The sequence below is a fragment of the Acanthochromis polyacanthus genome, chromosome 10 (assembly GCF_021347895.1).
Source record: "Acanthochromis polyacanthus isolate Apoly-LR-REF ecotype Palm Island chromosome 10, KAUST_Apoly_ChrSc, whole genome shotgun sequence".
Taxonomy (NCBI): Eukaryota; Metazoa; Chordata; class Actinopteri; family Pomacentridae; genus Acanthochromis; species Acanthochromis polyacanthus.
Genome location: NC_067122.1, coordinates 15243923 through 15264602, shown reverse-complemented (window position 1 = coordinate 15264602; position 20680 = coordinate 15243923). Strand labels below are relative to the sequence as shown.

At 41.7% G+C, this 20680-nt stretch overlaps 1 long non-coding RNA gene across 5 annotated transcripts in view; it reads right to left on the bottom strand.

Annotated features, from left to right (window-relative positions):
• The window catches only part of LOC110951698 (uncharacterized), a 94788-nt gene that overhangs the window by 53375 nt on the left and 20733 nt on the right, over nucleotides 1–20680 (bottom strand). For all 5 annotated transcript variants that reach the window (XR_007944881.1, XR_002595742.2, XR_002595744.2 and 2 more), the window contains one exon: nucleotides 16856–16949. This is a non-coding gene — a long non-coding RNA (uncharacterized LOC110951698). The remainder of the gene's footprint in view (nucleotides 1–16855; nucleotides 16950–20680) is intronic.

Sequence of the window (20680 nt, the reverse complement as noted above, 5' to 3'; positions counted from 1 at the left end):
ATTTACTGAAGTGAAAACTTAAGTAATTTAGAAATTTTGGAACAAAGTCACCTCCATTATGGGCACAGACGTTTAGAAAGTTATTCTGTATTGCTTTGAAGCAGATGTTAAAGCAGTAATGGTCAGTTTTCTTAATTTGCATATGACATCATGCCAATTTGATAAATAATATACAAGCCCACTTGTCATGTCCACCTGAAAGGGTGTCTGTGATTAAGATACTTGAAGTCCTTGCTCTGTGACTGGTTCACATTATTATATGTAGCCCTTGTGCAAGCTATTCAGAAATACAAGGATGTTCCAGGCTGCTAACCTTACATACAACAGGGCGGCAGTTGGAGGGGGGGGGGTGCACAGGGAGGGAGGGGAGGCAATGTCAAACCTCGGAGGGGACAAAGAGGTGGTTCTGCTCCGTCTCACCCAATGTAAACACCATACCACAAGCACACAAGCACATGAGCACCAAGCCAGCGGATGGGTTTTGATTAAGAAGCATGGCTGGGCCTGAAGTGTGGGCCCCTATCATCACCCTTTCATGACTACACACACATACACAATCACTTACATACAGAAGCACACACACAGACATTCATGGGGCCATTATAGCTGTCTCGGCTCAGAGTGACAGCCTTTCATATCTGTCTGTCTCCAAGCCAAGTGGTTATCATCTATGCACCCAACCATTAGGAAATGTCACAAACACAAGCGCACACACACACACACACACACACACACACACACACACACACACACACACACACACACACACACACACACACACACACACACACACACACACACACACACACACACACACACACACACACACACACGTGGAAGTACATGCATGTGCATGCAAACACACACAGTATTTTTTCAGGAAATGAGGTCCAATTAGATGTAATCAATGGCGGATAAGTAAAAAGCATTTCGAAAAATTCAATGCTTTTAATTTTTTTAAATTGATTTTTCCACTAATTTCTCGCTCCCCTCTCCCTCTCCCTCTCTCTCGCTCACCCTCTTTCTCTCTCCATCTCTCAGGGTGACTTTTGAGCACTCTGAGATTGACAGAACAAAAGAGATTGTTGTGGAGATACTAATTATTTAATGAATTCTTTATTTATTTTAAAAGTTCCCTGGGTGGCGATGTGCCCAGACTGTTACAGTAGATGGAAAATTACAGACTGGAAGACAGTGAGTGACACATGAACAGAGGCGGAGGGGCAGGGGGTGGGCCGTGCCATCCAAACATGCCCATGCCCTTAAAGCCATGGCAACATCCCCCCGCCGCATCCTGCCAGAACCCCCAGCAACCCACCCACCACCTCCATTTGCCACATTCCATTTCAACAAAACTGCCATATTAATCATGTGTGCTCACTTTAATCCAGCTTCGGTGGTGTTTTTTTTTTTTTTGGAACTCGCCATTCAAAGTTCCAATTTTCCAGAAACAATCCTTAAAATGACAACAAATGACAGCCAATTTCCCTCAGCGAGGGGCCGCATGTCCACTACAATGAACGCAAACCACTAAAAAAATCTTTTCTGCACATAACAAGCTTTTGTCAAATGATGTCCTCTCCCCCCAAAACCGATAAGTAGGGCATGGGGAGAGTAGGCCACTAAAGACTCGGTCATTATTGATTTGACAAGTGAGTGAATAATTCATCTCTAGTGGCAGACATCAGCTGGGACAACCATTTATGACTACTACTGTTACTATAAGAGACGTATCCCAAATCTGACCTCTCCTGCGTCTCTTCCTTTCAGTCTGTTATGTAGTCTAGCGCTCTGATACTGTACATCCTTGCCCCACCTTTGTCGGCCTTCCTCACTTTATGGGGACTCCTCTTATGGTCTCCAGTCGTCATTCCAAATGTTCCTTTCAATCCCAGATTTTTCTATGATTTCCTCAGCCAAGTGCTGCTTAATTTACGATCATTTCCAGCTTCCCTGCAGCTCTTGGCCAGCAGGACACAAGGACAGCTTTATGCATGGGTGTAATTCACACACTCATTGGCACTGGCCCCAGCAACTGCCTGCTATACAGAAAAAACTGATTTACACACTACCTCAGCAATAGAAGGTATTAGAAAACAGACAGTTTTGATTGGCTGAGTCATGTTCAAAGCTGTTGCCTGATAAACACAGATGTGACTGCTGAGCTGCTAATATAAATCAGATATCCCTATTTGTGCCAGTGCTATGCTGCTGGGCTGATGAATAACTGCTAGTTAGTCAGTAGTTACGACATGCACAGTAGTGCAAATCTGCAGTAAGTCAATCTTGTTAGTGCTAACGCAAACACCAGGGAGAAGAAAAACAGCCCTTGTAATGGTAACCTTACTCTAAGGTCGCAGGCCGATTCCAGGATTTAACTCACCAGTGCTCAGTAAGCATCTGACACTAACAAATCACTGGCCCAGCCGTGACTTTAGTTCTCCACCATGATTTCTTTAAACAAGTATCACTTAAACACAGGCATTTCTTGATCATAAAGTTGCAGTCTTGCAGGTAATTCCAATAAAATCTGAATCACCTCAAGTCTTTGACACACACGCACCTTGTGAGAAAATGACTGGGAGCCGAGCAACCCTGAACCTATCCCATCTGTACACAATAAAAAAGAACTCCTGCAATTTATTCTACAATAAAGGAACAGTCGTGCTCTTGAATAGAGCTCTCGGGGTGTCTTGAGCGCAGAAAGGCAGAGTTAGTGTCAATCTGTACTTGGACTACCTGCTGAGTTACCAGATCCCCAGCGAGTGTGAAGTCAAGCAGACTGCTTCTCTGACTCACCCTGCCTGCCACCACCTCCACACTGCATCATGATTTATTCCATGACAACAAGATGTTGGGACTGTAAGATTAAGACGCGTTCTGCAAGATGCCTGACACTGATCACCTGGTAGAGAAAAACATCAAGTCAAGTGTTAAAGCACACACACACAAACAGCCTCTACACCCTCTGCTTGTACATATTCTGATTAAGTTAAATTTATCCACACACGGCACAAATATGCACACATGAGCGCACGCACAGCCTGCCTGTCAATACGTCAAGAAACCGTAAAGAGTGTCAGAGTAGACTGAAAGATGAAGAGTTATGCGCTTGAGCTGTCTGTGACCTTTGCTGTTTTGTCCATATGATATTACTCAGAGGGGAAGGAACCATGGACAGCAGTCTCAGTCTCAATCCTGCCACTCTGAACCTGCATACCAGTGTCAGGCTATTTGCATTTTGGCTGCATATGCATATTCCCAAGCATTATACTTCCTCAGTCATCTTTGTTCTTTTACCTTTACGAAAAAGGGTACCATCGCGCAGTTGTGTGGCATGGAAATTCTTTCTTCTTGCCGTTTCTTTCATTCTTACTTGCTTCCTTTCTTCCTTCCAGCTACGTCTCCCCACTCACACACACACACACACACACACACACACACACACACACAAACACACACACACAGGGGCCACAGGGAACTCCAAGTTTCCATTCATGCTTCTCATTATCAGGGCATGTCGGTATTTTATGAGGCCGTGTAAACCACTGAATTACTGCACTTTAAAATGCATCCTGACACTATTACGTGACCATGTTGATGGAAAGGCCTTTCATTGCTGGAGCTGGGACCTAAAATGGTGGACGACAAAAGAGCATGACTTGTTAATTATTTTTAACTGCCGGATAAAAATGATTACGAAGTAAGGCAGGATACACAAATGACCAAGGCCACATCATAAAGCGAGTCCCTGTCTCTGGAGAAAAACTAACTTTAGTTTTAGGGGGGGAAATGTGAACATACACCAAGCAGAACAACAGACTATCACGGCCACTTCTAAAATGCACGTTATGTCACCTAATTAAAAACAACTGAATGACATTACACCCTAACATTTGCTGATGAGACATGGTTTGCTAAAACAAAACAAGAAGTGAAACTAATTTTGAAAAAATCCAAAATGCACAGCTGATTTACAAAAGCGAGTGTGTTATGAACGGATTGTAAAATGAAATTATGGAAATAAAACCTTGATTTACATAAAATATCTAGTGCCATATTAAATGATGACAAATTAATTTCATACTATTTTTTTAATTTATTCTGACATGAAGTTTTAATTACTGCAGTAAGTGAAATCATTAATCCCAATTGTTGCTTTAATTTAATAAACAAGCCTTCAATTAAGTGATTGTCTCATTCAGTAGCATTCAAAGTGCTTCTGAGAAATACCAGTGGATTTGTGTGTTCATAAAAAAACAAACTGCCAGCACAATTTTCATATTATTGATTTTTTTTTTTGCAAAACTGCACCAATTATCTATCATCACAAGTCAAAAGCATTAACTGTGATCATTTTACAACTAATTACAAATGCAAATATTCCTTTATATCTATAATTTAACAATTTTGCTGAGATATTTGCTGACACATCTGCTCTGTGAGGAAGTGTATATACATATATATGTACTGTATATATATATATATATATATATATATATGTATGTAAATATGTTGATGATGTAAGGGCTAAAAAGAGCGGCTCCTCTTTTAGAATGCTCATATGCTTTATTTGACAACAGCTATGATCAAAGCACTTTCCAGTCTTTCAAATCTCCCCCCCAGTATTCCCGTGTGTTTTCATGTGTGTGTGTGTGGTTTAGTCTCGATTAAAATGCATATGCATGTAAGCGCATATTTACGTTCCTTTGCGAGTTCACTTGTATGTTTGTGCAGGAGGGGAAGGACATATGTTGCGTGAGTGAATCTCAGAGAGCGACGATGGCAGTATGGCTGAGGCAGGAGCAAGCTGTTGTTCGGCAGAGCGGTGACAATAATAGGTGGCAGACCAGTCAAAACAAGCCCCGTTCTTCCAGGCTGGGCCAAAGTGCTGCTGAAGAGGTTCTTTTGAGGCACCCATAATGTGGTAAAGTGATCTCCTCCACAATTGGGACACTCCAAGAGGCCATCCCTGACAACCAGAGCAAAGCAAACTCCCTCCCCTCTCACTGAGCCTTGTCAGTTTCCGTCTAACCCATTTGGCCTCGATTCTGCAAGTAGATATCCCACAACTTAGATGATTTATATGTCACTCACGCAAGAGATACAGATTTTATTACCGTAAAATATTTCATCTTTATCTCTCTCTAACATCGCTCCATGTGTTTGTACATTTTCATTCATCACGCAGATACTTTACCTTGAACAGTACTTTGACAGAAACTTGCAGCTGAATCAGTTTTTGGCTCACTGACAACATATTTCTCTAACTTTTATATCTGTCATTACCCTCTATATCTCTAGGGCTCTTTCTCCGGAGTTATTTATCACCCGTGGTGTGGATGCGGTGGTGATTTTGTGTCGGAGCCAGTTTACCACGTTAACCCGTAAGCCCACATGAAAAGCTTCTGACTTTGTGGAGAAGCTGTCTGAATGAAACAGAGGCCTAGGTTGAGAAAAAGCCAGACAGTGCCCAGAACACGACAGCAGAGCCCAGTTGGCCTCCTGACAATCTGGCCGACAATACCAGCAGAGTTAGCACTCACTTTTTACAAGGGCTGCCTCAAATTGCTTCTCTCTTTCTCTCTCCACGGCACTCACAAAAGAGTGAGTGGCAAATTGAAACTGAACTTTATTTGAGGCTGAAGCCAGACATAGTCCGCAATAAGCATGGTTGCACTGATTCAAATAAATAATCACCATCAAAAGAAACTTTCTCAAACACAGATTTGACGATTTCGGCTAACTCTCCGTAAAGCTTTGGGCTCAACCTAAATGAAAAGGGGATTTGTTTTCTTCTTCTCGCCCTATTCTAACTCTTCCTCTTTTCTCTCTTTACTTCTTCTTCTTGTCTGTTGAAACATGTGGTCAGCTGTTATGCTTCCATGTGGTCAGATGATCAAAGCTGGGGAGCAGCAGTAATTGTCCCCCGCTGAAGCCCTGCCCCGGCTGGGATCAGGATCCCAGCAGGTGGGGGGGACAGCCATGAGAACGGAGGGAGAGGGTGGAGGAACGCAAGAGGCCCTGCCTGGCAGAAATAAAGACTTCCTAAGGGCTGCTCTCTGACAACAGAGCCCCAAAGGGAGAGTGAAAAATGAAGCCTCCACACATTCGAAGGGGTTTTCACTCAGGGAAAGGGGCCGCGATTGGGGTGAACATTAGGGAGAGAGGGCAAGATGGAAAGCATAAGAGAATAGGATTATAATATTTGCTCAGAGCGAAGAGGAGCAATTGTGCGGCCCTTTCACAGCGTCCTTAGAACTGAGCCTGTGTCGAATCCGAGGTTTTTTTGATGGTTCATGAAATATGGATGCTGTTTGTTTCACCTGCTAACCCTGCCTTCTCTGGTCACACACCTTCTACTGGCAAACACTATCACTTGCAAAAAGGAAAAAAAAAAAGGAAGAAAAACTACAGAAATAAATTTGGCAGTCTTTCTTGTAGAACATACAAAAACACGAGCCACTGACATGGACGTAAACATGAGAGACTCCGCTCGTTCCTCTCACAGGCAGGCCAACAAACACATTATTACCATACACAAACAAAATTACACACACACACACACTGAGGTGGGGAAAGACGAAGCATACCTCGGCCGGTCAGTGTTTACCTGAAGACCGGAGGGAGCTGTGAAAGCTCACAAGTCAGGCTACTTTGCATGTATGTGGGAGCCCGCAAAACATTTCACACTGCTGTCCGTCATTTTGATTGCCCAGCATGACTCCTCCGCCCCAAACCTCCCAACACCCCCCGGCCAGATGGCTTTTTTTTTTTTTTTTTTAACTGTCTGTGGGCTCTTGCACCTCTGCTCGACCACACTAAATCCCTGAGATGGCTGGGTGGAGTGGAGGGTTTGGAGCTCTGCGTGGACAAATGGTTCGGAGGTAGCAGAGCAAATAAAACGGATTAAGAGGAGTCTTTTCACAGATACTTCAAAACTATTTTGGCGCTGAGCCATGGATTCCCCACCACCACCAATACACCCCTCCTCGATAGGAGGAAAGATCAGACACTCACAAAGAAATATCCCGAACATAAAGGCCGTGTCTTCAGCCAGTACAAGATGTAAAATTGTGGATGTGCTTGCAGTAGATATAGATCAGGAATACGATTTGACCGGCTACCTCTGTGAAGCTACATGTGCCATTTTACATATTCTGCATTGTAAACATTGTATTCAAGCTGTAGTTGAAGCTAAGGTCTGTTTAGAAAGAATCTCATGTAGCTTTCTTCATTTTTGATGGCAGCTATCTAATTTAGATTGCACCAACTTGGAATTATATTTTGTCCCTATAAACGGTTTTTCAAAAGTCAGCCAAAGTGAGAAAAGCAAGTTTACTACTCCTTTAGCATCTAATTACACAAATCCTTTTCATTTTCAGCTGCAGCTAAACCACCTTTTTCCTTCAAGTAGGATTACAAAGCACTGCAAGGCAAAAAAGTTTTAAGACAAAAGCATGTTTTACAGGTTATGTTTGGATAAAGCAAATCCCAGGTGACATTCCATAAAAATAAGTTGTGGTGATGCAAATTGTTTATTTGAAAAGAATAAAATGATTTCAACCAGTGGCATCAATTTTACTTGTTTATTTTTTAAATCTGCAATAACTTAATTCAATTGTGTTAGTAATTAAAGCAATTCATTTAAGTTGATCTAATAATTCTCTTTATTTAATTCAGTGTATTGTTACTCGAGTTCTTCCAGAAAAGAGGTTTTTTATAAAAATTACTATATTAATCGACCACACAGTTAGTGCAAAGAATTTTCTGACGTTGCTAAAAGTGCACATGGAAGTGCTTTATTATTGAATTTGTTATTATAACAAAGCCACAAAGTTGCAACAGAAGTCCCACAGCCTCAAAACTCAGAACATTAGTGGGAATAGTGATGACATTTCTGACATTAACAAAGTGTGACAAGAAATATAAAGCCAATGCACACTTCAACAGAGCAAAATGACTCATTCACCTCCATACATACAGACTGTCATTTTCATAAAAGCCCTCTTTTGAATCTGACTGACATTGATTGAATGCTTCAGATTTTCTCGCTGAAATTCAAAGACTTTCTCCTTCCTTATATTAAAAACATTATAGTTACTTTAAAACCGTTTTAACCATTTGAACTGTAAAGTGCAATCCAGCAACAGTCAGAACACAGTGCATCAATAGAAGGTGATATGAAGGGAATCCAAATGTCACCTCTTGGCTCTACCCAGCCAAAGGTTAGATTCTTGACTCCCTGCTGCCTCCTGTCATTAGGTTGCTTAGCAACGAGCTACAGGCTATAATTAGCTTAGCAAAATTAAGATTTCCATTTTGTTAACACAAAAACACTTATGTGAAAAGTGTCACATGCTCACTGAAAGAGATTCCAAAGGCATGCATTGAAATATGAGTGATTTTTCCTTTTTTTTTGAAGACTTGGCATGCTACGGCTGTCGCCACTGAGTGAGATGTACAAGTGCAGCTGTTATAGCATACTTAATGAAAAATCATAAGATGGGGCATGATATCACCCTGTGAGCATCTGTCAAGTGTTATTCTCATATGTTCGTAGCATACTAATTTCAAAACTGTCTAAATATTCCTGTCTCTCATCCTCTTTAGACTACATACATATCTACAGGAAGGGGGGAAAAAAATCCAGGAACATTAAATCTTCTATTTCTTCTAACACCTCTTCCAAGCATCCACCTACATTTCCATGAAGTTACAGGGCACAAGTTGAGTTACTTTACTGCATACACCTCATTCTAGTTTTGTCTCCCCTCTAAGGAAACTAAACAAACATGAATAGCATCAATCCCGAGTCACTAAACTGCACTTAACCTTGCATCCTGACTGTGATCCACCCAGCATATGCAACCTTCATCTATCCCTCCATCATTTTGTCCATCAGTGGCCCAGTGCATCCCACAACCACCACCCATCATGGAGCCAGACACGTACTGTAGTTATGACTTAAAGTGGAGGCCAGTGACACCAGCTCCTGCTGACGTGTTACCAGGCAGCGACGACAAGGTCAGCAGGATCACATAATTAGCGGGGGTGACAAAAGAGCCAGCAGGATCCAGCCCAGCATCCCCCATCCCTGACACAACATCAGCCACCAGCAGCAAGGGCGCGCCTGCTGCCACTACGTGTTGTTATTTATCATACATGTAACTAATACCAGTGTTCCTCTGGTAAAGTTACTGAACTTTAGTCTTCTGCACCAAGATTAAATATGTTCACAAACAACAGGATTATATCACTGCAAGAAAAAAAATGTCCCCAAAAGTAAAATTATTTGAGTTTTTTCCCTTCTAAAGCTCAGTGGTAAAACTCATAAATATGGAATTTAACAAATGTGTAATTGTAAGTGTATGTTATCGAGATGGGACAGTGGAATTCTGTATTTTGTTTTTCTTTTTGCCCAATATGATTATGGAGGAAATCTACCTATGACCAGGTGTGTGTGATTAGATCCAACCAACACATTGTTTTTGTGACATTACTATAATATTGACTAGTCCCGTCTCATGCTTCAAGACATTTGATCAAGACCATGATCTTAACTAATCATAATTTAGGTCGCATTTGTTTCTTTCAAATTGTATTTCGTGTTGTTGAAGTGATATATACAGTTCCAGGGAAATTAAGATTTTAAAAAAATCCTAGATATATTTCCATTTCAGAACACTGGGGCTGCAGCTAATGGCTGGCAATCAATGAATCCATCTATATATTATCACTTAAGTGGAACATTTGTCTGACCAGCTGTTCAAAACTCAAAGATATTGACAGTATGTTACAACTGAGAAGTTGTAATCAGCAAATCTTTTGGATTTTTGCTGAATAAATGACAACAAAATAAATCAGTTTATTGAAAAATCATAATAAGCAAAAAGTATATCTGTAATTTCAAGTTCTGTGGCTTTAGATCATCACCAGCGTATTGCATTTGAAGTGACTTGCAGGGATTTAATAAAAAGTCAAAAGTTGTCCATCACACAGGTCAAATAGCCCTGTGTGAATGCAAACATCTGCCCCAACACACAGATGTGGTTACACTTTTGTGCAGGTATCTGCGTACACATGCACATCCCGTACGTTTGTGTCTTTGTGTCCGTCTTGCCGTTAACGTACTTTTTTCTCATCCTCTGTCTGTCAGTCTGTCAGGGCCATCTGTGTGTATTTCCCTTCCGTGGCAACCTGCCTGACTGCATTTCTCTCCCCCCATACTGTCTTATTTGCAGCAAAATGACTCCTGTCTAGATCAGTGCTCAGGATTTTCCTCGCAGCAAAGAAAAGACATAACCATGTGTGTGTGTTTTGTGCATTCCCTGTTGAGGGGATGCTTTTGAGTTGAAGACGCCCGAAGCTGAGGAGATATTGCCAGAGATAGACGCTGGTAAGAATGGCATCTCTGTTAATTAGAACGTTCCCCTTGATGGGTCTCCACCTCAGCTCTGTTATGTAGGGCAGTGGCAATGATCATAGAAGAATACACACACACACATACATACACAAAAACACTTTACAGAAACAGCCATGGAAATGGAAAGATTTAGAGACTTAAAAAAAGAAAACAACTCTCCTGAGTCTTTCAAAGGCTTTGTGTGTGAGAGTGTGTGTGCATGCTTGTGTGTGAGCAGGTTTGTGAAATCACGTGACCACTTGTGTGTATATTTTTATGGTTCTAGGCAAGTTCTGAATCCAGTGGAGGGTTTTTTGGAAGAATGATAAGGCTCTAAAAGCTTCCAGCTTCCTGCTTGAAGTTCGTGCATTCAGTGCATTCCCTCAGTGATCACTGGATCCCACCATCCCTCACTTCCATCCATCCATCCAGGCAAAATAGTTGTATTATTTACAACATTCAATCTGCAAACAGCAATAATCACAACAGCTATGCTATCACAAAGGTGGGCCAAGCGTAAGGAGTGGCAGCCGCCTGTTGCCAGTGAAAACAGATTGTTCCTGTCCAGAATTCCACCTCTTTCCTGTCACTGTTTTCTCTTTCTCCTTTTCCAAGATGGGAGAGTGGGAGTGTCAGCAGTAAACACATGAGTTAGCTGACTAATTGCCTCAGTACTGAGACTAGTGAGTTTTTAGAAAGCACAAGAAAACTGTAGAAAAGTAAACAACAGATGCTTCCACAGGAAAAATCTCTAAGCACAAAACTGCATTTCATGGTGGCAATAAACTATGCATTAGACTTTTAAAGTGCATTGTATTGGACTTTGGTAATTGTGATGGCCCAAATGCAAGACAAACAGCAGGTCTGAGAGATTCAACAGCTGACACCACAGCTTACACAAGAAGTCATCTACAGCTGCTGTAATCCAGCAGATAAATACAGTCATCAAAACAACCACACCTCAAAGACCAATGAACTTTATGTCTCAATTCATTGCATTTGCGTGGTGCAATTTAAATTCCAAGTTTGTTTATCTGCCGAGTTCTCCGCCTCTAAACCCCCATCAGACACCAAGCAGGTATTGCAAGCTCACACTTCACTAATGGCTCCCTTTTGGTTGCCATTAATTGCCCAGTCATTATCTTTACACTCTGCAAACAGTCACACGTCACCTTGTGTCACCACAAGCAGGGGGTGGGAGAGCAGGAGGAGCTTGATTAAAAAATACCAAGATTAAAGTGGCCAGGAAGATTTAAAGATAACTCAGGAAGATTAAATTGATAAAGAAGAAAGAAATAAGCAGAAGGGCTGTACTGTAAATACTTGACTGCAAATAACCTATACTACAAAAAACAAGCATCAGACAGGACTGGTACTAATCCTATGTCTGTACTTCAACTATAGAGCCAGGGTCAAAAGCCTACTAGCTATAAGATGAAAAAAATCACCAATCACCAAATCACCAAAAGCTGAGCAATTACCCAGTTTTATCTAATTTTGTTTTTTCTCCATGTTAACAGAAATATACAATTTTTAAAAAAAATAAAGGCTTTATGTGGAGTTAATTGCTGTACGTGTTTCTTGTTGCAGTGATTTGCTGCAGTCTTTACATCATCATGAAATTGCCAGGATTGTGCGTAAGAACATGATTCAGATTCAGAAAACTGTACTTGTCCCCAGGGGGCAATTAAAAATGTACATAGAGCGGGCAGTGCAACAATGACATAAGAAATTGAGAAGAAAAAAAAATTAGAGATAAGTAACATGAATAAAGCAAATAGGGATAAATATAGATGTATACATATATACAAATGTAGAACAAGTAAGACAATAAATAAGAATAAAAAGAGAATGAAAAGACAAAAACCACAAACTCAATAACACACCAGTGCAAACATGATTCGATATGATTCCGCAACAAAACGATATCTCACACTGTGTTTAAGTCAGTTTCTGTAGTGGCTTAACAAAACACGAATCACTTGTCGGCTGAAATCTGAGGTGCATCATTAACATTTTTACTTTTTACTCGGCTACAATCAACTGTTCATTAGCCCTTGTAGAGATATGTTTGGAAATGAGAGAAGAACAAGAGAGATGGATTAGCCTCCTTGGCAGGATGAACTGGAGAAAAAGCGGAGTAAACATTTAAAGATTTATAACTTGTGCAGATAAAGTTAAAAGCACAACTCGCAGAAGAGATGTTTCTGTCTTACTGCTCCTCCTGCGGAAGAGTAGCAAGACAAAGGTAGTGGATGGGGTTATGTGACACCTCTGTCTGTTGACTCTACACGTGTGTAGTATTTAATTAGCTGTAATCCAATTGAGGGACAAGGCTTCCTGTTAAGAGAGGTGCAAAGGGTCGAAATAAACAGCTTACAAGACAATTAAAGCCTACAGATGCAGTGTGCAGCCTGTAGGACGGACCTTACTAACACACTGAGGATCAATGTACTCCTCAGGTGTGACTTGACCTCAGGGAACTGCTTTATGTCTGTGCTGCTTTAGCTTTGTCAGATCTATGAAAGAGCTTTTGCCAGTTATTGGTGGTTATCAAAGCTGAGAAAATAGGAAGAGAAATGCAGAAAGAGGTGGGAAATTGGAAGGATGAAAGCCTGAGAGAGGAAAGACATGCAGGATAAGGGAAAAAGGCTATTTTGGTCGTTAAAAAACTGTCTTATCTTATCTCACTTTTATCATATCTTGCCCAGGGGTGTCATTAAGGTCAGTTTTCTGAAAAGTGTCGTTTTCGAGGGAGATCAAAAAAACGGCTAGCATGTGTTTTCAACTAGAACACCAGCACACACCGTGAACATGGTGTTATTGGGTTATTATGATAGTGATCTCTTTCTCTCATCAAAGCCTCTGTTTCAAAACCACCCATGAGCCAAAGGTGTCAGCTTGTAAAGGCTCTTGCTCCAAACCCCATCCAAATTGTCATCCAGGCCCGCTATCCTGCAGATAAATTAAATTCTGTACATACATGATTTAGAACAATTGGTTTGAGGGGTACAACAGTTGGTTGATGCAGAAGGCATGGGCTTTTTTGAGGAATAAATAAAGCTGAGTGGTCAAAAAAGACTGATTGGAACATGGCTGAAAACCATGGCAACAGACTCCTTAGTAAACAGTTTATGGAAGCCCAGTAGGAAACCCGGCGGTTGGGTAAAGACAGCCTTGCGCTAATCAGTGCATACCAACACCTCCAGTGCCCAAACCTCCATGAATTTCTCAGGAACAGATGTGTCAGCCCCTACTCTGTGCTGCTGCACTGTCTAAGCCAATCAGAACTGTATTCCTCAAAGAGAATATCTGCATAAATTATTGTGTGTGGATGCATGTCTGCTTAGTGGGCTACAATATATTTTAATGTATTCAGAAATCCTGTCAGAACCAAAAGTTACTCTCCTTGTGTTGAAACAAAAAAGGCACAACTCTGCACTCTACATTGGATGCATGACAAGTTCTTTCTTCTCTTTGTGTGCAGATGCAACCTCCCGACAAAAAGGTCAAACTTTCAAAGAACTTTACCGCATGCTCCGACACAACTGCAGAATTTTAACTCCACTATAAAAGTCCAAGACCTTTGCTCTCCAAAACCAGGCAATCGCAGCACAGCACATGTGAATCCAGTCATGCACGCACATGCGCAGATGTGCACAGATTCTCACACACACAAACACTTCAGCAGGCCGTCTTCCCTGAGCAACTTTTAGCCTACTTCTTCCCACAGTCTGTTCTTCGCCCCAGTGCAACCATAATGCATAATTCACCCCTATCATTTATCAAAATAATCATCCACTGGGGCAAACAGAGAAGCCTGGTGGTGAAGTAGCTCATCCGAGGTCAAAGGGAGTCATCTTTCAGCGACTGCTCTGCACTGTGGGTTGCTGGTGAGGTGGCCGTGGCGACTGCGGATGGGAAAAGGTGGGAGGCATGGGGGCGCTGCCAGTGCAGATGCCCGCAGACAGACCGCCTTGCCTGAGAGCTGCCGGAGCCTCAGACAGCTCTCTCCATCACCCCCTCCAACTCTCCCTCCCCTGCCATTGCCATCTGTGAAGCGTACACACACATACATACACACAGAACCACGGCACCCACTAACTAAGAGGCAGAGGAACACTTAGCCACGTTAGCAGCCTTACTAAGACCGCTGTGCAGGGTAACTGCTGACACGCTTTAAAAAGACCAAGAGAGAGTGAGAGTTAGTACAAAGGGAGGGAGGGAGGTAAGCAGAGTTGCTGAGCCAGATGGCTGGTTTAAGCTAAGCTAAGCGCTGAAGAAGATTGAGATACCAGCCAGGTGAATTTTCCTCTCGATTTTTTTGACATGTGGGCACAGGAGAGCTGGCTGGGGTTGACAGAGGTGCCATGTTTCCGAGAAGCAGCAACAGTGTGGCATGTGCAGCCGCGCTGATAGTGCGACTGTTTATGTGGGTGAATATGTATGTGTGTCTGTTATTCTGGGGGGGTTTCCATGTCCATATGGGCAGTATGTGTGCGAGCATGTTCACATTTTATTTATTTTTTAATGCATGTGTGTGGGTGTGTCTCATGTATGCTAAGCCATGGTGGCTTATCCCGGGGTTGGCATCAATTACAGTGGTGTTGACAAGAGTAATGACAGAGTTAAGGCACTCTAATAGGGAAGACTGTCACCGGGACGAGCAAGCTACTGTTTTCCACATTCTTCTCCTTCTCTCCGTGTTCTATTCTTACTTCCCCTCCTCTTGCATTTTCCATTATTTTCTCTAATTTTAACTTCTCATATATATTGTCAGATTAAAAAGGTCATGGAAGGTGATGATGAGCTCCTCAAAGCGATTGCCACATTTTCTTTGCGCCCACTGATTTTTTGTCCAGCTGTCAAGGATAAAGCCAAACTTTTTTTTCCTTTTGTGCTTCTAATCTGGTCTCAGCCATGTAGACTCAACCACAATGTGGGTGAAGAGGCGCTGATTTCACACTGATGTTTAATCTCTTTGATGCTGGTGAAGGTAAAGCGGAATTTCATTGCGTCAAAGTGTGAGACATTCGCACACGTTAATATTTAATTCAGTCAAAGGAGCACTGCGTGGTAACTCTTGCAGATAACAACAGTAAGACACGAACAACTGCGAAACAGGAGTTTTTTGACGACACTAAATGTTTGCGGAGGTGATAAACTGACTAAAAATCCCACATCAGTGGATCTTCTCTCACTGTTTCTGCCAAGATGTTGAAAGCTTTCCTTCGGACAGTGCGATCTGAGCAAAATGAGCTCACAAACTTGCAGGATATTATGTAGTAACTTGCTCCCCATAATAACTTTCAATAAATTCTAATATTTTTGATTGTTTTGAGACATTTAGGTGTATTAACTGCCTAACAGTGGGTAGCTACTGCATCGATCTGGGATGGCAAGCCAAATCTCCCATTAATAATTAATGATTAGTCTGGGAGAGGCAAATGCATTTCGTGATCACTTCAGTGAACAGAGACAGTGCAGATTTGCTCATAGAGGATAAAAGTGCTCTTGCATAGATGAGCTGCACAGACACACAAATTCACAAAAGACACGCACACATTTATGTGCACACAGTTGCATTGGCTCTAATCTGTAATGCATCCAATATGTGGAGCTATTGGCCAGCGCTCTGGGAGGCAAAGCTACATGGCACACAGAAACCTGCATGCTTGTCTCCATACAGCTATCCAATCAGCATCTTGCCCAGCTCCAATGCCAGTGGGCCAATCAATGTCCCAGATGCAGCCCACTCCCCAACCCCCCACAAAAATGGACACATATCTACAATATCCACACACACACACACAGCAATCCAGCTGTGATTCTTGGACATAATCCAAGTCGTCTGTCTGGTGTGTGGTACAAGGTGGCTTCTATGTGTGTGTGTGTGTGAAAGAGATGATCTGCTATCATAAAAAGAGAGCAGCTTCATATCAGTGATCGTTGTTGCCCTCACACAAAACAGAGAGGAGAACGCTGAAAGAGTGCTGGTCACCGGGCAAACAAGTGACAGAACAACAGACACACAAGTGAGAATTAGAGAACAACAGAGAGACAGTGAGAGAAAAGAAACGTGACTGAGAGCTACAAAAAGCAAGCAGTCACTGAATCATTCTCACACACAACGCTTTGGCCCAGATCAGCCAGAGAGATAAAGGAAGAGGATTACACCCTGGCTGAAAGACTTATCCTGACTCTCATTTGACTCTCTGCCACTTCTACAAAGTCACCCTGGACAATGGAACTATCTGTTAGCATTGTGATTTGGGGGGGAAAAAAACACAAGTACAATTGTGGAGTATGCTGTACTGATGTGGAGGCTATGTAAACACTGGAAATCAAAGACAAAATTCAACATTACCAGAAAAGGTACAAGGCAAAGGGGGAAGTAGAGTCTGAGCTTAGTGATGTCGTGCTGTTTTTGCGTTTCTGGACAGGACTTACCAGTTGTACAGACAGCTGATTTAATGCCATTTAAGAGTGCAGGTGTCATTCAGCCCCAGCCAAGCTAGGAAGGCCATTTAGGAGTCAACGGTATCTGTTAGAGTTGAGCACAAAAGAGAATCCACGTTAGTTTCATTGGAAATATAAGTTCTTATGGAGTCTTGTTTTTGCAGTTTTTAGACTGTGAAAAAAGGGAAATTACAACAATATAATCGGACTAGGCAAGAAATGCAAGCATTCAATCAGGTAGGATTCAACTCACCAGTTTACCGAAAATAAACTGCTGTATTTTGAGGTAAAACCGAAAGGGAGAGTTCCTACAATGTTGGTTCCTGGAAAAAACTGTAGGTGTGCACAGCTATTTTAAGTACAGGAGGTCTAGGAGGCACTTGATGCAGTTTGTGCACTGTAATGGACTTCTACAATAGACATTTCAAACAGTTTTGTCTCTGTTTTGTCTAAAACATGTTTGTCTCTGCATTTGTTTAGAAAATGCTTGAATGCGAGTGTGTATCCCTTCTTAATTTCAACAGGAATGTTATGTAACTAACAAACCAGGTTGTAAAATAATTTTCACTGCATGCTTGCTAATCTCAAGAAGTCACAAAATGTCCACCCCAGCCATTTCTGGTGCCATCTGTTCTGTCAAAAAGTGTCCACACAGCGTGCTATTTAGGTTAAAGATTCAGTGATTATCACAATTGTGTCATTGTGTTGTTTCTTACAGAAGCCGTGTAACACAGACTTGGCATGTTTTAACATATTTTCACTTGACTTTCTTACCTCTCTTCTATGCTACACTTGACCATGCGGTTTTAAATCCAGGAAGAGCCAAACCAGACTCCTTCTTCTTCTTATTATTATTGTTTAATGGCAGTTGGCACGCAACTTTTAGGTGCATTACCGCCACCTTCTGGAATGGAGTGTGGGGCAGGAAGGCCCCAGCAGTCCTTAAATCCTCTCTCTTAAACCTGTTCTTTCCATAAATAAAAGCAATGCTCTAGCAACATGTTTCAAAGATAAATTACTCAATATTTCCCTGACCTCGAATTTGATTTTACTATCACAAATTTTCCTCTTGAATACTCTTCTCTGCTGTTGAAACTTGGGGCAATAGATAAACCAGACTCCGCCCATTCAAACTCCTTTTATGAAGATGTTTCTGGGGGACTGTACCACACACAACAGGTGGAGGGGGAGGTTGAGATGCATTTTGAGAGAATAACGTTTTGTTTTTGTCAGTAGTTTTTGCTGTGATTACTATTTTCAAAATGATTAATGTGTCATAAATCACTGACTTTTATTAATCTATAGAATAACAGATAAATTGAGGTAATTGGACAGTTCAGTGGTATTTCCTGATGGTGTGTCCCACCCTAAAGGGTCAGTACAAAAACTTCAAACAAAGATCAAATCAAACACTTTCTTTTCACTTGTCATCACAAAGAACATACTGTTTCACGTGGTAAGCAATCGACTGTGAAATACTACATCATCATAATTATGCATCTTAAACGTTGACTGTGTCAGTCTTTATTGCAAAATTAATTGTCATCTGTCTGTGTGCTTTTGGTGGCTAAGCTTGTTGATATTCACATGAGATACTGTGACGTATGCAACATAACTGCACAGAGGATAAAGAGTCACAGTGACCAGAAAAGCATGCTGGCTTGCACTTTGCAAAATCTGACCAGATGTAGTAGGACGTTCAGGTCTACTACATGCTACATTTGAAGTAATATGTATTAGAACATACCAAATCATTTTCTGGCAAACTATATTGTCTGGTGGCATGTATATTGCAATGTAACCTAACATAAATCTTGACTGACTGTTGACCAACATTTTTGTAAAATATTATCAATATACCATTTACAATAGCTCTAGGAAAATGACTGATACATGCACTAATGTTTAAGTCCAACTATGTCTGAATCAAATTTCATCGCAATCTGACTGACATTCTGTAAAGACAATTCAGTCTGGACCAAAATGGTGGACTCACCATCACTGCAAACCATCAGGCTCTACTGCTAGTGGCAAAAGAAATGCTTCAATAATGTGTACTTTGAAAATATTTGTTGTCACAGGCTGCGTGTACTCGGACCATTCAGAATAATCATTAAGATAAAGGCTTGTATCTTTTCCAGGTGGCAGGAAGAGTTGGTGTGCTTTCACTTTCCATAGCAGGTGGCTGACAGTGATGCTTCTTTCTGATGACCCTAAATAGCTTATTGATTTCTGCAAAAGCAGGACTGAACAGACTGCTTTTTTTTTTCCCCTGCCCACCTCCTTTTGTGTTTTTCTTCTTCCAAGCCATTGGAATTATCAGGGTCAGGTTTATTGTGGTAAAAAAAAAATCTTGTTTACTCACTCTGGCTTCTGCTGAAAATAAAAACAAGAACATACACAAACACATAAAAAGAAAAACCCTGGCTATGGTGTGTGTCTGCTCTGTGTCACTGTCTTAAAACACCCGTGGAGAAACTTATCTAAAAGGGTCAAAGGCATAATGGCTTATAATCTCCTTGTGGACAACCTTCTCACCCAACAACACTGCTACTTCCAACAAAGACCTTGGCCTCAGCCCTCAGCTTTCACTTCCCCTCCCTGGCTTACACCAGCAGACCTCAGTCAACTGGTCTATTGTCGAACTGCCTATCGACTTGTTAGATGAATTTAGATTTCACATGTCAATTAAATGAGTGTTGCCCTGGTGATTAGCAGATCCCACTAATTGTCGCTCCCTCTGTCCCTCCTCCTCTTTCCTACACTTTTTTTGCCTCCTTCCCCTCCTCCTCTTGCTCTCCTGTCATTTTCCACATGGAGGAACAGGGAATAGGGCTTTGTGCCGTTGGGCTCCATGCCCCATGTCAAAGATGGCTCCTCAGCCTCTTCCCCCAGCCACGCTCCTCTGAGACTCCCAGATCCTGATTCTGAACTCTGGGGTGTAAAGAAAAGATGGGCATACAGGGCGTGTATGTGTCCATGTGTTTAGGGCACATATAGATCACCCAAGCGTGAAGACGCAAAGGGCTGAGTGGATATAGGACAGGACGCTCGCAAGCATCCAACATTTCAATCCAAGGCACCTTGCAAGCATGTGCGCAGAAACACACTAGTTGTGACACACACTCCCACACGTGCATCCTGGCAGATAATCACCCTAACAGCCTCTGGAGAGCAGAACGCCCATGTGGGCCCCATAACCGCTTTAGACAAGGGCCATGGCACACCCAAGACCCTCCTTCTTTGTCTATCTCCCAAGCCATGTGTTTGTTTTACTTGACTCAATGAACTTGATCTGTGGATCTTCACAGTATTTTGTTCTGTGTCTCGGTGCTGGAAGAAGGATGCTAAATTAAGACATGGAACAACACCTCCTTAAAAATGAAAACAGATTTCTGTATTTGTGATGTAGCCGCCCACTTATGTTTTCAACTCCAAGAAAATGATACACCTTCACTTTTATTTTATTCCCACAGCAAAGAAATCCACACTTTATCAAAATAAATGGAACACTTAAGTAGACATGCATTAGTGTGTAATCTAATATAGAACATTTTCTTTGAAAAGTGCACCTTATTTGACAATATTTCTATACTTCACTGCTTGGAAATGTTTCAATGGTTGATCAAATAAACTCTCAAGATCCTGTTAAAGTTGTTTGCGTGCTTCCAGCTTGGCTTGCTCAAATTCTAGAACGACAAAATCTTCATGAAATTATTGCATATTCTGTGAGTCACCCTTTTCATTTCCAACCTAAGTAGTTACTGCAGGTGTTGGATGAATGCATTGAAGTAAAAACTGGGATATTTCCCACAC